The sequence below is a fragment of the Notolepis coatsorum genome, assembly GCF_963971535.1.
Source record: "Notolepis coatsorum genome assembly, chromosome: 11".
Classification (NCBI taxonomy): Eukaryota; Metazoa; Chordata; class Actinopteri; order Aulopiformes; family Paralepididae; genus Notolepis; species Notolepis coatsorum.
In genome coordinates, this window is record NC_140175.1 from 81,813,010 (window position 1) to 81,826,703 (window position 13,694).

The 13,694-nt window shown below is 40.0% G+C and overlaps 1 protein-coding gene across 1 annotated transcript in view; it reads left to right on the plus strand.

Moving 5' to 3' along the window:
* dennd1a (DENN/MADD domain containing 1A) overlaps positions 1-13,694 on the plus strand; it is a gene marked incomplete at both ends in the record, with an annotated part of 107,034 nt that overhangs the window by 36,487 nt on the left and 56,853 nt on the right. The gene's annotated exons all lie outside the window — the stretch shown is intronic.

A 13,694-nucleotide genomic window follows, 5' to 3' on the forward strand; every position in this document is an offset into this window, starting at 1 on the left:
TATTATTATAGCAGCGGTAGGTTACAGAATGAGAATTATGAATTGTGATTATGACCTATGAGTTTATCAGATCACCATGCCTATTTCTGTCAATTTCAATTCAGCCAGGCTAAGAAAAAGGCCACAAGATGGCGCTTTAACTGCTCTTTATTGGATAATCCAGTATTCTGTGAGCAATTTCAGTCTGAGCTAGCCCAATTTTTAATGTTTAATAATAACTCTGTGGATGATTTCAGGATACTTTGGGACGCTACTAAAGGCTTTGTCAGAAATAATGCTATTACTTTCTCTTCAAGTCTTAATAAATCTCAGCTAAAACGAATATCGGAATTAGAAACCATGCTGTCTACCTTGGACCTATCTCAGCAGAGGCATTACTCTCAACAGACTGCCGCCACACTAGCCAATGTTAAGAGTGAACTAAACGATCTTATCAGGAAAAGAGCCGAATCCTCCATCCATAAAGGTAGAGTAAACCAATACTTTCATGGTAGTCGACCGAGTCAAATATTGGCCAACAAACTACGCAATAGTGATCTTGTAGGAAATATTACATCAGAAAATGGTGAGCTGCTTACAGATCCAAAATTAATCAATACAAGATTTGCAAAATTTTATAATGATTTATATACTACAGAAGGCGAGCGTCCCTCTGAAGAGATTGAATCCTTTTTAAGTGGCCTTAACCTCTCTGTTTTGTCACCAGTTGAATCAAGTTTAATGGGTGCTCCTATATCATTGCAAGAACTCAAAACATCTCTGGAAACTATGAATAAAGGCAAGTCTCCAGGGTGGGATGGCATTCCCCCAGAATTTTATTTGCGGTTCTGGGACGTCTTAGGCCCGCTACTACTTGAGATGATTAATATATCCATATCTAAAGGCTCCTTAGGGAGAGACGTGAATATGTCCCTAATCTCTCTTTTATTAAAAAAAGGTAAAGATCCAAACCAGTGTTCTAATTGGCGCCCTATTTCTTTAATTAATACAGATGCCAAACTATTTTCTAAAGTATTATCTTGCCGTCTTGAAAAGTTTTTACCTAAACTGATTCACCCAGATCAAAGTGGTTTTGTTAAAAAAAGGCTTTCGTCTGATAATTTGCGACGTCTCCTTCACATTGTCAACTCCGCCTCTCAAGCTAAAGTGTCGTCAGCTGTTCTCTCTGTTGACGCAGAGAAGGCCTTTGACCGTCTGGAGTGGACCTATCTTTGGGCTGTACTGAAACATATGGGACTAGGTCAAAATTTTATAAATATGGTAAAAATAATATTTTCTAATCCATCAGCCAGTGTCATAACCGGAGATATTAGTTCTCCTCCTTTCAAAATCACTTGTGGAAGTAGGCAAGGGGATCCGATCTCTGCAAGCTTGTTTATTTTATCCCTTGAACCTTTAGCCCAAGCTATACGGCAATCAGAAAACATTAAGCCAATCTCTGTAAATTCTACTGATCATCATATTTCGCTTTATGCGGATGACATCTTGTTATATATGGAGAATGTATCTCAGTCTCTCTCAAGCCTCCTGAAAATCTTTGAAAAATTCAGTTCAATTTCAAGTTATAAAATAAACTGGACCAAATCAGCACTAATGTACCTAAGAACCACTCCTAACTCTGTGCTTGACCATGAGATCCCGGTTGTAACACAATTTAAATATCTTGGTATTGATATATTTCCTTCAATTGAAAAAATTGTGTCCGTAAACTACAATAGAACCATTAGGTCAATCATAAATGATCTCAATCGATGGTGTAATATACCTGTCTCCCTTTCCGGAAGAGTCTCTATTATCAAAATGAACATATTACCTCGAGTAAACTTCTGTAGTTCCATGATTCCTATTGCCCCACCTGTTGCTCATTGGGAAAATTTACATAGAGCAGTCTCAAAATTTATATGGCGAGGCAAGCGAGCTCGGGTTAAACTTACTACCTTACAAAATGAGCGGCAATCTGGTGGTTTAACTGTGCCAAATTTTAAGTTATATTTTCAAGCGTTATCATTTCGTCCTCTGTTGAGTTGGTTTAATTTAAATTCTGAGGCCCCCTGGCTTAATATTGAAAAACATATTGTGGCGCAGATTCGTTTACAAGACATTGTCTTTACAGATATTTCACTAAAGCAATGTAGATTACGTTATGGTCCGATAATAGCGCATGCCATATCTTTATGGCGCAAATATGAAAAGTTACTTAATTGGGATACTAAGTGGCATGAACAGACTCCCTTATTTCATAACCCGTTTTTGCTTAGCGGAGGCCGAAGTTTTGTAGCTCAATCATGGTCCAACTGTGGCATTCATGTACTTGGCGATGTTATGGAGGACAATGGTCTAAGAACATTCTCAGATCTGAAAGAGTCATATAACTTACCTGGCACCTCCTTTTTTTTATATTTACAGCTCCGCTCGGCTATGCGAGCCTATGGAGTTCCATGGACCAAACCAACTACTCACCCGTTAATTACTTTCTCGAAAAAAACTGCAGGTCTCTCCAAAGGACAAGTCTCTATAATTTATAAAGATCTATCACAAAGATGTACTTCGTTAATACCTGTTATCCAATCGTGGAGCACAGAATTGGGATTAGAACACCATCACTCTATCAATTGGAACAGAGTTTGGGGAAATGTTACTATGGCATCACGAAACCCAAATCATCAGCAGATTCATTTCAATTTTGTCCATAAAACATATTTAACCCCCCAGAAAGCTTATAGAATGAGACGTGCTATGTCACCAAACTGTACACTTTGTTCTCTAAATACTACTGGTACTTTTACACATATGATGTGGGAATGCCCCACAGTTAAAAGTTTCTGGGAACAGATAACTAATTATCTATCTAAAGTATTACAAAAACATATTCCCTGTTGTCCCAAATTACTTCTCCTTAATGATGATGATTCTTTAGCTTTAAGTATTGTTCAGAGACGATTTTGGCTGGCAGGAAGTACTGCTGCAAAAAGAATTTTGGCGCTGCGATGGCAAGCTCCACACTCTCTGCCCTTTAATCACTGGAAACAGTTATTAGCTGATGTTGTAACAATGGAGCTTTCTACAGCTAGATTAAATGGGGCAAGATATCAAACAATAGATAGCTGGAACCATATTCTCTATCAAGTTAGGACCTTCAATATATAGCTAGCAGGACATAACTAATATCTGTATAATTCCTTTTATTTTTTTTTTTATTTTTCTTGGTCTTTGTTGAAATTTTTGTTGAAATTTTTGTTCAATTAATTTTCTTCTCAGGCCTATGACGGGATGGGTTGGGTGGGGGGTTACTATTATTATTATTATTATTATTATTATTATTATTATTATTATTATTATTATTATTATTATTATTATTATTATTATTATTATTATTATTATTATTATTATTATTATTATTATTATTATTATTATTATTATTTTATTTATTTTTTGTCAACGGTGGTTGGTGCAGGGGTTAGGGCAGGGCTATTCAACTAAATTGTTCAGGGGGCCACATTGTCAGAAACCCAAGGGGCCAGGGGCCGGACTGCCACGGCGCCTCCCCGTGCTATGAATATATGTACACTTGACACAACACGCAACCACATTTTCACAACTTTTATTTAAAGGGGAACTATTTTACTATTTCTTTCACTATTTGGGCACTTTTACACAATTCCTGTGGGTTTATGGAACACCTCTGTAATATATATTTTTTTAATTCATTGTTTTGTATTTCTAATCAAGTACTCAAAAACACGTTTTGAGCCTGGGCTCCAACCACTGTGGGAACTGTGTGGAAACTCAGCTGATTATCATGCAGCAGTGTCTCTCTGACATCACAAATCAGCACATTTTCAGATGACTCAGTTCAGTGAGGGTGAATATTGTGAGAGGAGAATTGGAAGAATGCGCCAATATGAGAATTAGAGACATAGATCATATTAATATAAGTCCACATAGCTAGGAAACAATGCTAAACACTGAAAAAGGCCATTTATAAGATCCCCTTTAACTACATTGCAAAAGTAGTATACTTTTCAAAAAAAGTGCTTCATTTATGTGCAACAACTGCAACATCTCCTCTTCAACATTTCAATATAAAAATAAAATAAAAAACAAACAAGTGCATGATGTGCATATGAACATTCTAACATCAACACTTGAACAAAAAAACACATTTATAGTGCAGCTGAGCTTATGAAAAAGTGCTTCATGTCTGTGCAACAACAGCAAATCACAGCATCTTATTAGCACTTATTGTCGACTCTTAACTCTCAAACATCAGGGGGGTGGGGGGCAGACAGGCCTAGCCTACATACACACATCTAATGAGAGCGATTGCACTTCTTTGACTGGGCAATGGCAGAGAAAGAGGGTTCATAGGAAGTGAGGGCTACCCGCAAACAGTGATGCAAATGCTCATTTGTCAAGGAGGCATGGTTGCTTGTTTTAATGGCATTCATGTGAGAGAAACTGGATTCACAAGTGTATGTTGAGCCAAACATTGTTAGCACAGATATTGCCAGCGTTTTTATTTTGGGGAATGTCTTGACATGAATACACTTTATCCAAAATGTTGTGGTGGATTCATTCTCAAGTGCCTGCTTCAGAGCAGATGATGCTTGCATGTCAATTATTTCAAGTTGCAGGAGACCTTCATCAATGTGAAGTGATGCAAGGAACTCTTGTCCTTTTGTGGAAATAGCAGCTACATTGGCAAAATAATGGGTTGCTCACAAAATGCATCAATTATCTGGACATGTCAAATTCATCTAATCAACTTGCAAAGTTTTCCCTCAATTTATCAATGAAATCTGTCATTAATTGAGTGACTTTTGGCTCAATTGTGCGTGTTAACGTTGACATGAAAAAAAAAGTAAAAAAAAAAAAAATTTGAATTTTTTTTTATTATCATGTAATCTTTGGCGGGCCGGTCAGAATCATCCCGCGGGCCGGATCTGGCCCGCGGGCCGCCAGTTGAATAGCCCTGGGTTAGGGGGTAGGAGTTTTTTATTTTAAATGAGGCAAGGGGCAAGCCAATGCATGTAATTGGCAAATAATTTAAATTTATGTTTTTATGTGCATTATATGTGCATTGTATGTGCATTATATATCCTGCCTTTTCTTCCAAAAAATGAAATAAAAATATAAAAAAAAAAAAAAAATTATGAATTGCGCTTATAAGGCGAAGAACACTTAAGTAGGTCAAGAGCGTAAGTCCATGAGCATAATAAGATGGGTATAACTGACGCCACCTGTAGCATAAGAATTACATAAGGCACACTCGTAGTCAGCTGGAGACACTAGGGGGTTCCCTCCGGTTGTAAGCCGGCAGGGTAGAAGAATGTTCGGGAGCAAAGTCTGGGTCAACGAGGAATAAAGAAGCTCCAGCTACGGGAGGCGGTACATTACTCCCTTGATCGGCAGACAAAAGCAACAGCTATAATCCAGTATGCACGACAGCATGGACGAAAGCCAGCCAGCCTCTGTGGTCCTAGAGGCGGGCTCGATGGTGCTCCTCACAGGGTAGATCCCACACAGCAGTGGGGTAGACGGTTCTCTGCTCCAGCAGCCACAGTACCAAAGCAATATAATCCAGCCGGAAAAGGCTCTGCATTCGCCGGTGTAGATTCTCCTGTGCACTATACTTCACATTAACTAGGTCGAACTTGACGTTATTTCACTAAACTCTGACACTTTTACTATCCTATTCGCACATGTTATAAGTGCTCTATTTAGACGCAAAGTTGCTCACTTCACTTGGTCGTTGACTCGTGGCGAAGGCTTCAACTTTTTGGTACTCAACTACTGCTGTATCCACCTGCGACGTATTTATACGTAAGGTGAATAATCTAGTGCCAACCTCAGTTCTGTCTCGTATTACTGCGCAAACCTGGACATGTTGAGACAAGCCTTGGCGGTGGCTTTGAACTTGCCATTGGGGGTATGGCCGTTGGCGCCTAGGGGTCGCTGTCCAATAGGAGAACGAATATTATGGTCTGGCTTGTACCTAGGTAAAGGGATATTCCGTGTATATATACAAAGAATATACAAGGGATATCAAACGATATACAAATATTATACAAGGGATATCAAGCAATAAATATATATATTCGGTTTAATCTGACCCTTTGTAACAATTGCACAATCGCTGCAGGCATGACCTCCCGCATTTCACTGTATGCTTGTATGCCATGACAAATAAAACTCTTGACTTGACTTGTCACTGCTACCTTTCCATTATTACAGCATTAAAGGGACACATCACCAACAAAACAATGCTGATTTATTTTGTACATAATCTGACACCCATTCAAAAACTCTGAACATTTTGCACACATTCATTTAGCTTGACAGTTACTGAGAGTAAATTTGTTTGAATATGGCCACCAGTGATGTCATCAGGGACATTGAATCAGTGTGTTGTGTTAATTACAGCTCAATTAATTGATTGATTGGTAGCAGTCCCTATAAGACAAGGTATTGCTATTGCAAGGTAAAGATATGGTAGCAGTCCCTATAAGACAAGGTATTTTTATTTTTTCATCTACATTTCATGGAGCTGTAATGTCCCTGATGACATCAATGATTCAATGTCCCTGATGACACCACTGGTTGCCATATTCTCATTTGCTCTCAATAACTGTCAAACAAAATGTGTGTAAAACTGTTTAGATATTTTGGATTATGTGCAAAACAAATCAGCATTGTTTTTTGGTGAAGTGCCCCTTTAACATTTGTAATGTATATAACTCTGTTTAAATGAAAGCCGTGATGTTTCCAGTCCATGACTTTAACTAAATATGTCTTCTTCATGTTTTCAAGTTCAAGTTTCTTTATTAGTTGTCATACAGAAGTACAGAATACTTTTATACAAAATGCTTCTTTCTGTTACGCTCCAGAGACTGTGCTAGACAAAAATAGATAAGTATAAAATAAGTATAGCAAGTATAAAATAGAAGTCAAGTACGTAGACACAAGTGTTCAGTATGTACATATATACAATGTTCAATGCAGAGTAGAAGTAACTGAGTTAACCATACAATATACTATACAATATAGCAGGGTTCGAAATTAACGGGGGCTTGGGGCAAAAATGCCCTCGAAAATTGACCAAATGCCCTCGAAAATCAGTTAAGGGGGGCAAGAAAAGCCCCCGACAGTTTACTAATTATATATATAATTATGTTATGCTCTACAGTGCGAGCATTTCCCTCGTATTTGCCCCTAATAATATGTGTGTGTGCGAACCGGAAAAATCATTTACTTGCAGTGTATGAGACGAGTGAAGATTACAAAACAGCTCTGCTGTTAATAGTTCAGAAACTGGACTGAAATTCAGTTTTTGGGTGGAATGTTGCAAGGAGGGAGGGAGGCGGGGCCCGCTGCGTGTTACAGGTACTTGAGAGGATGCGAACGCAGACAGACAGAGCACTCTGCTTTCATCAAGCATGCATAGTGTAACATTAAGTTACACTGCTATCTTAACGTTAGCAAGCTAAGCATCTGCATAGCGCGACCTGTGTAACGTTAAGTAACTTGTGTTCCGCGGGGAAAGACCGTTCCATTTGTAACACAACTCCAAAGAATAACATCCAAATCCGATCCCGATGCGCATTTCCTTCATTCCACAGCGCTGAGCGTGCAACGTATTTCATTGATAGATCTGGCCAGAGCCTATACTCACAAACGTTCCAGTGCTGTCTTCGGGATGCTTTTAATCCAAACGCCCATTCAAAACTTGTATTATGAAATAATTCTGGGATGTCTGACTATTTCCCTATGCATTGGTGCGAGTTCAGCTGACAATCCATAGAGTCCATGACATAAGTTCATGAGATGCTCTGTTCTTTTGTTGTGTTTGAGGTGGATGTTGTTGCGTGTGGGGTTTTTCATGTATCAATTTGAAACAAGCCTCTTGACTGTTGGAATTAGGGATGTTAAAAATAAAATAGCTAATAATATTATTCAATATTAGACATTCATTGATCCAGAAGAAACCGGCTATTCGTCTGCTATTTGTAGATATATCAAGACAACAACACAACTTGCCCTCAGGGACAATCATATTTAATCTATTTAGATATTTATTTAGAGTATGTATGTATTATTTACAGATAATTGAAGGTACCTCAAAACATGAAACCAAGCCATATCACACATTGTGTGTGTGTGTGTGTTACTTGAACAATTGTCACTGTGCTCCTAAATTTCTTTGTGTGCTCCTAAATTTGTATTTAGATTTTATTTATTAAAATTTTATTTAGGAGCACATGTGCTCCTTGGGAAAAAGGTTAGCGTAGAGCCCTATATATGGAGACATTAACATTACGTTATCAAACATAGGGACGAAGACTGTAAAAAAAAAGTGTCAACAATGTTTTATAATCTTTGTTAATTTTCATTATAAAAATGTTGTGCCCCCGAAATACAAAAAAATCCCCCGAAAATCAATTAAAGGGGGCAAAAAAGCCCTTGAATTTTTTTTTTTATTTCTAACCCTGCAATATAGTAATATACAATATACTATACAGTGCAAAGCAGAAATGGGATGAGGTACAATTTAGGTACACTTTACAGTAAGGTGTAATGAGGTATGGGTTGTAGTGCAAATTCTTTACCAATAAATATAAAGTGTGTTTAGGTGTTCTAAAGTGGGTAAAGTGGGTGCTGCAGTGAGTTGTTTGTTTAAAGTGAGTGGATGCGTGTGCTGTGAGTGCATTTGATGGTTGTTACATAGTGTTATTGTTTGTTGAGCATCCTGATGGCCTGGGGATAGAAGCTTTTTTAGGTTGAGTTGAATTTCTTTTAGGTGGGTAAAACTTTGGTCTGACAAGGTATTGCATGTTTTCTTTCTTTTACTGGAGAGAATGGAGCGGAGAGAGAGAGAAAAGGGGGGACTGGGAAAGAGAAAGAGAGGGGAAAAAGGATTACTTCAGCCCCTATGCACTTTAGCGGCTAGCGTATTAGATTAAACAGCCATCTCACCAAGGGCATTCATGTAGAATAAGGCTGTTGTTGACTGGCAGGGGACACAGCAGTGTGTGTGTGCATGTGTGTGTGTGTGCTTGTGTATGTACTGTATGTGTGTGTGTGTGTGTGTGTGTGTGTGTGTGTGTGTGTGTGAATGAGCATGTGCGTGCATTAGTGTGTGTGTGTGTGAGTGCTTAATCATACTTGATATAATTAGACTCGTCAGTTAGAGTTCTGCACATAATGAAGTGAGGTATTTGTTGGCTGGACTGGCAGGGCCTATAGCTCTACAATCGTGCTTTGAAGACATCTAACTGGTGCGCTGAAGTCCAACAGCTGACCAATGCTGCTCTGAGTTTCAAGCTCAGATGGCTTTATCGTGGCAGGTCGGGGAAATGAAGCGCTTGCACTTCCCCAGATTGAGTACTCGCATGAATTACTTGAGTAGTGCTCGAGTAATTGTATAGGGAAATACACTTTTAGAATGCATCTTAAAGCGCATAGCAGCAGCAACAACAACGAGATATTGTGTGGACACACACACTACCAATTTGATTGTCTGGCGCAGTGCACATAACAATGCACAGCAATATGCCCGATGCTTAATGCATATTGTCAATGAAAACAGTCAGTTACCATTTGTAATAATTATATTACCTCCCCTCTGTCTGCAGCAGCTCTCTCCGCTCATGGAATGGCATGTCCTTATCGATACTAGTCTATGAACGCTACGAAAAGTGTGTGACGTTTGGAAATGCACAAACGCAAACCTCTGTTTTTATCTTTTAGATAACACTAAGCTAGCTTTCAACTCAACAACGTTTCTGCAGTACGCTCTCATGCTCCTCAGCTGACTAGTTGTTGTCTTCCTGCAACAACTCACGCCTCACAGGATTTCAGAGCGAGATTTTTGTTTCAGTGGCACAAACAAGCACTTATGGCCATAAAAAAAAAAAAATCAAGCACCCTTTTTAGTTAAGTTGAAATGGCGAGTACTGGAATAATCACTTCCTCACTCCATTCCCTGACGCAGTGTGGCCTCGTCTCGGCCTTCGGAGCACGCTGACCAGGCCCCAGTCGGGACTAATGAGCTGGCTCGCTGGGTATCTTGTAGCTGCCCCTCATCACAGTGAAACAGCTTTGATGTAACCAAACTCGCTTGGAACAGAAAAGAGATTTTATGAACGGTTTGGAGAACATGATGTAGGGATAAAACACGAGTGGCACCTAACGTTTGCCTGCTAGCAAGATAGTTAGTGACCAACGACGTCTTTGAAGGTACACCATTGATTGGCCGACCAACGACGTCACAGGTGAACACGGAAGTGGGATTTCCCCTATTGGGGTCATCCCTATGTTCCCCCTCTCGAATAAAAAAGGTCCTATGTTTCCCCTACTGTTTAAATACAGATGAGTTGGTAGCAATACATATTTTGGATTGATTATTGACATATCTCTACTGTATTTCTTTGATTTTGGTTTGAAGAAAATACAGAAATATATATATATATACTGTATATGTCTCACATAGTTTCAAGTTTCAAGTTTCTTTAATAGTTGTCATACAGAAGTACAGAATACTTTTATACAAAATGCTTCTTACTGTTACGCTCCAGAGACTGTGCAAGACAAGATAAGTATAATAAAATAACATAGTATAGCATGTAAATTAGAAGTAAAAAAATGAGGTCACAGTGTTCAGTATAGACATATGTACAATGTTCGATGCAGAATAGACGTAACTGAGTTACCATATAATATACAATACTAGTATGCAGTGTACTAATATACAATACTATATAGTGCAAGGCAGAAATGGGATGAGGTGCAATTTAGGTACAATTTACAGTAGGTGTACGAGTTGTAGTGCAAATCCTTTATCAATAAATATAAAGTGTGTTTGTGTGATCTAAAGTGTGGAGAGTGGGTGCTGCAGTGTGTTGTTTGTTTAAGTGAGTGTGTGCGTGTGGGTGTGTGTGCTGTGTGCATTTGATGGTTGTTGCATAGTGTTTATTGTTCGTTTAGCAGCCTGATGGCCTGGGGGTAGAAGCTTCTTCTGAGTCTTTCTGTGCTCGCCTTAAGACTCCGGTATCGCTTGCCTGACCGCAGCAGTTCAAAGAGGCAGTTGTTCGGGTGGCTGGAGTCCTTGATGATTCTCTTAGCCTTCCCCCTGCACCGCTTGTTGTAAATGTTCTGGAGGGTGGGAAGCCCCCCTCCAATTGTGCGTTCGGCTGAACGTGTCACTCTTTGTAGTCTGCTACGGTCTTGTGCAGTGCTATTCCCAAACCAGGAGGTGATGTTGCCAGTCAGGATGCTCTCTATTGTACATGAGTAGAAGTTCCTAAGGATCTTCTGACTGACTTGGAACTTCCTTAGGCGCCTGAGGAAGTAGAGGCGTTGTCGTGCCTTCTTCACAACACTGTCAATGTGTGTGGTCCATGTCAAGTCCTCGGATATGTAGGCTCCGAGGTACTTGAAACTGTTCACTCTCTCAACCGGTGCCCCGTCGATGCTGAGGGGGCTGTAGTCCTTGACCCCCGACCTCCTGAAGTCCACAATCATCTCTTTTGTAGAAATAGAAATAGATGGGTGCATGTTTTCTGTATAGATTTACTATATTTAGCCTATAGCCTGTTGCCACACCCTCACACAACTCTGTCACTGGTGTTCTTTTAGGAATAGAAGTTTAATGTTTGTTAATGGAAAACCATATGGCTGCTTCTAATATTGCTCCAATTTACTTAGATTTAGTAGTTAATTTGCTTGAAAATCTTATGGAAACGGGGATCTAGAAGCCTTTTGTATCGGGGAACACAGGACCCTTTTTTTGGGAGCGGGGAGCATAGGACTCTGGGAACATAGGTACTCTCCCTCCCTATTGGCGGCTGTCCTTTCAAAATGAATCGGCACGACATCCAGCATAGAAATCAGCTCTCCATGCGACAAGAGGCCTAAGGGAGAGCACACAGTTAAAGCACCCAAATAACAACCCCTCTGACAAAACATACAGGAAAATGCACTTACCGTCTTCTCCAGAGTCAGACAAGAACATAGATACCAATTTCCTCTCTGTGCGTTCAGTAGAGAACTGTCCGGCTGCAAGCTAGCTTAGCACAAATTAATGCAAGTGGATACGGACCATTAGCCTAGCTTAAAACTCCAGGCGAGGTGTTTTTGGCCAACAGCTACTGTAGGCTAGCTGGTTTGTATCCACTTCCATTACCGGGTACCGGGCCGAGATTTATTTCACGTCACAAATAGATCAATACAGTCCCTATTAAGTGATGATGTGTTTCTTTTTCAAATGTAGCCAAGAGTAAACACCCTAACCCTACCAAAACAGCAGTCAAAGTATATATTTTCAGCACTACGTCTGTTTACCAATATGAGCTTATAAATTCTCCACGCATTGCACCGGAAAGCGATTTTACGATTTAGATGCGAGGACAGGAAGCCATCATGAAATCGCTGTATTCCTAGGAAAGAGGAGACCCAGGGCTTTCGATGGATGTCTACATTTCATAAAACTACACTACCCAGCTCACACCAGCCGCAGACAAACAACGTGATATTACAAATATTGACATGAAATGTCGCGTTTATATCTCATGGGTTGAACAAACCTCAACACTATTGGGCCTATCCATAGATGTATGACATGGCCATAATAAGGTAATTTATAGGCCTGATATTCTATATTCATATTTCATATTGAATGTGTCCGGATGGCAAAATTCAGTACTGTATCTACAAGAACCCCTGCAAATCATCTGCCCTTTGTTAATTTGCTTAGATATTTAGTACACTTGATCTCAAGAAGGTGCTGAATGGATTGTCCACTTTTGGTCAATGTTAGCATGGTGTTATTCACCGTCAAAGATGATTTATTTTAAATGTATAATAATAATTGATATTCTACTTTGGTTCATTACAATTTACTCAAGCATAGTAACAGATACAATATTTCTGACACTGGGAATACATTCCCTGAGGTCCATAGATGTCCCTAGATACCAAGAACATGCAAATGGACCTTGTAGAAGTGGAGCATTCTTTTGTTTACTTTGGTATGTACTTTTAGGCAAATTTGAAGAAATTATGGCTAGGGCTTAACCTGTTCGGCTACATTTTTTTTTCTGATCCACTTTTTCTCATTTTTCTCCCATCCCAATTTCGCATTGCCAATTCTCCCCTCCAATTCTCCCCTCCCCTGTCTTGAACGTTGCTAGACTATGCCTCCCACTGGTCGGCTGTAGTGAGGATAGAAGCCTTGCATCACGTGTCCCCTCCGGTACACGAGGAGGCAGCCTGTCGCATCTTTTCACCACACAGCGCGGACTCTCAGTGGCGAGGAGTAACGCGTGGGAGGCTCACGCTGCCCCCGATACTTCCTGTCTCTGCTGTACAGGCGTCACCCAACCGACCTGTAGGAGTCGCTGTCCACAACGTCCAATCCCCACCCATCGACTTTCCACCCGCTACCTCTGCCAATTGAGATAGTATGACGACTGGCACAAGCCGCAGGCAACGCTGACTCTGGGAGTCGAGACCGGAGTCTCTTGCATTGGTGACGAGCGCAATCTCCGCTACACCACCCAGCCGCACCTATTCGGCTACATTTTTCACCGAACATATAAATTACCGCTCGAAAGATCTATTTGTTGCCGTTCGAACGCCACCTCACTCGAACAAATCCATGCCTCGGTTCTCGAGTTACATGATGATATGTCACGCGC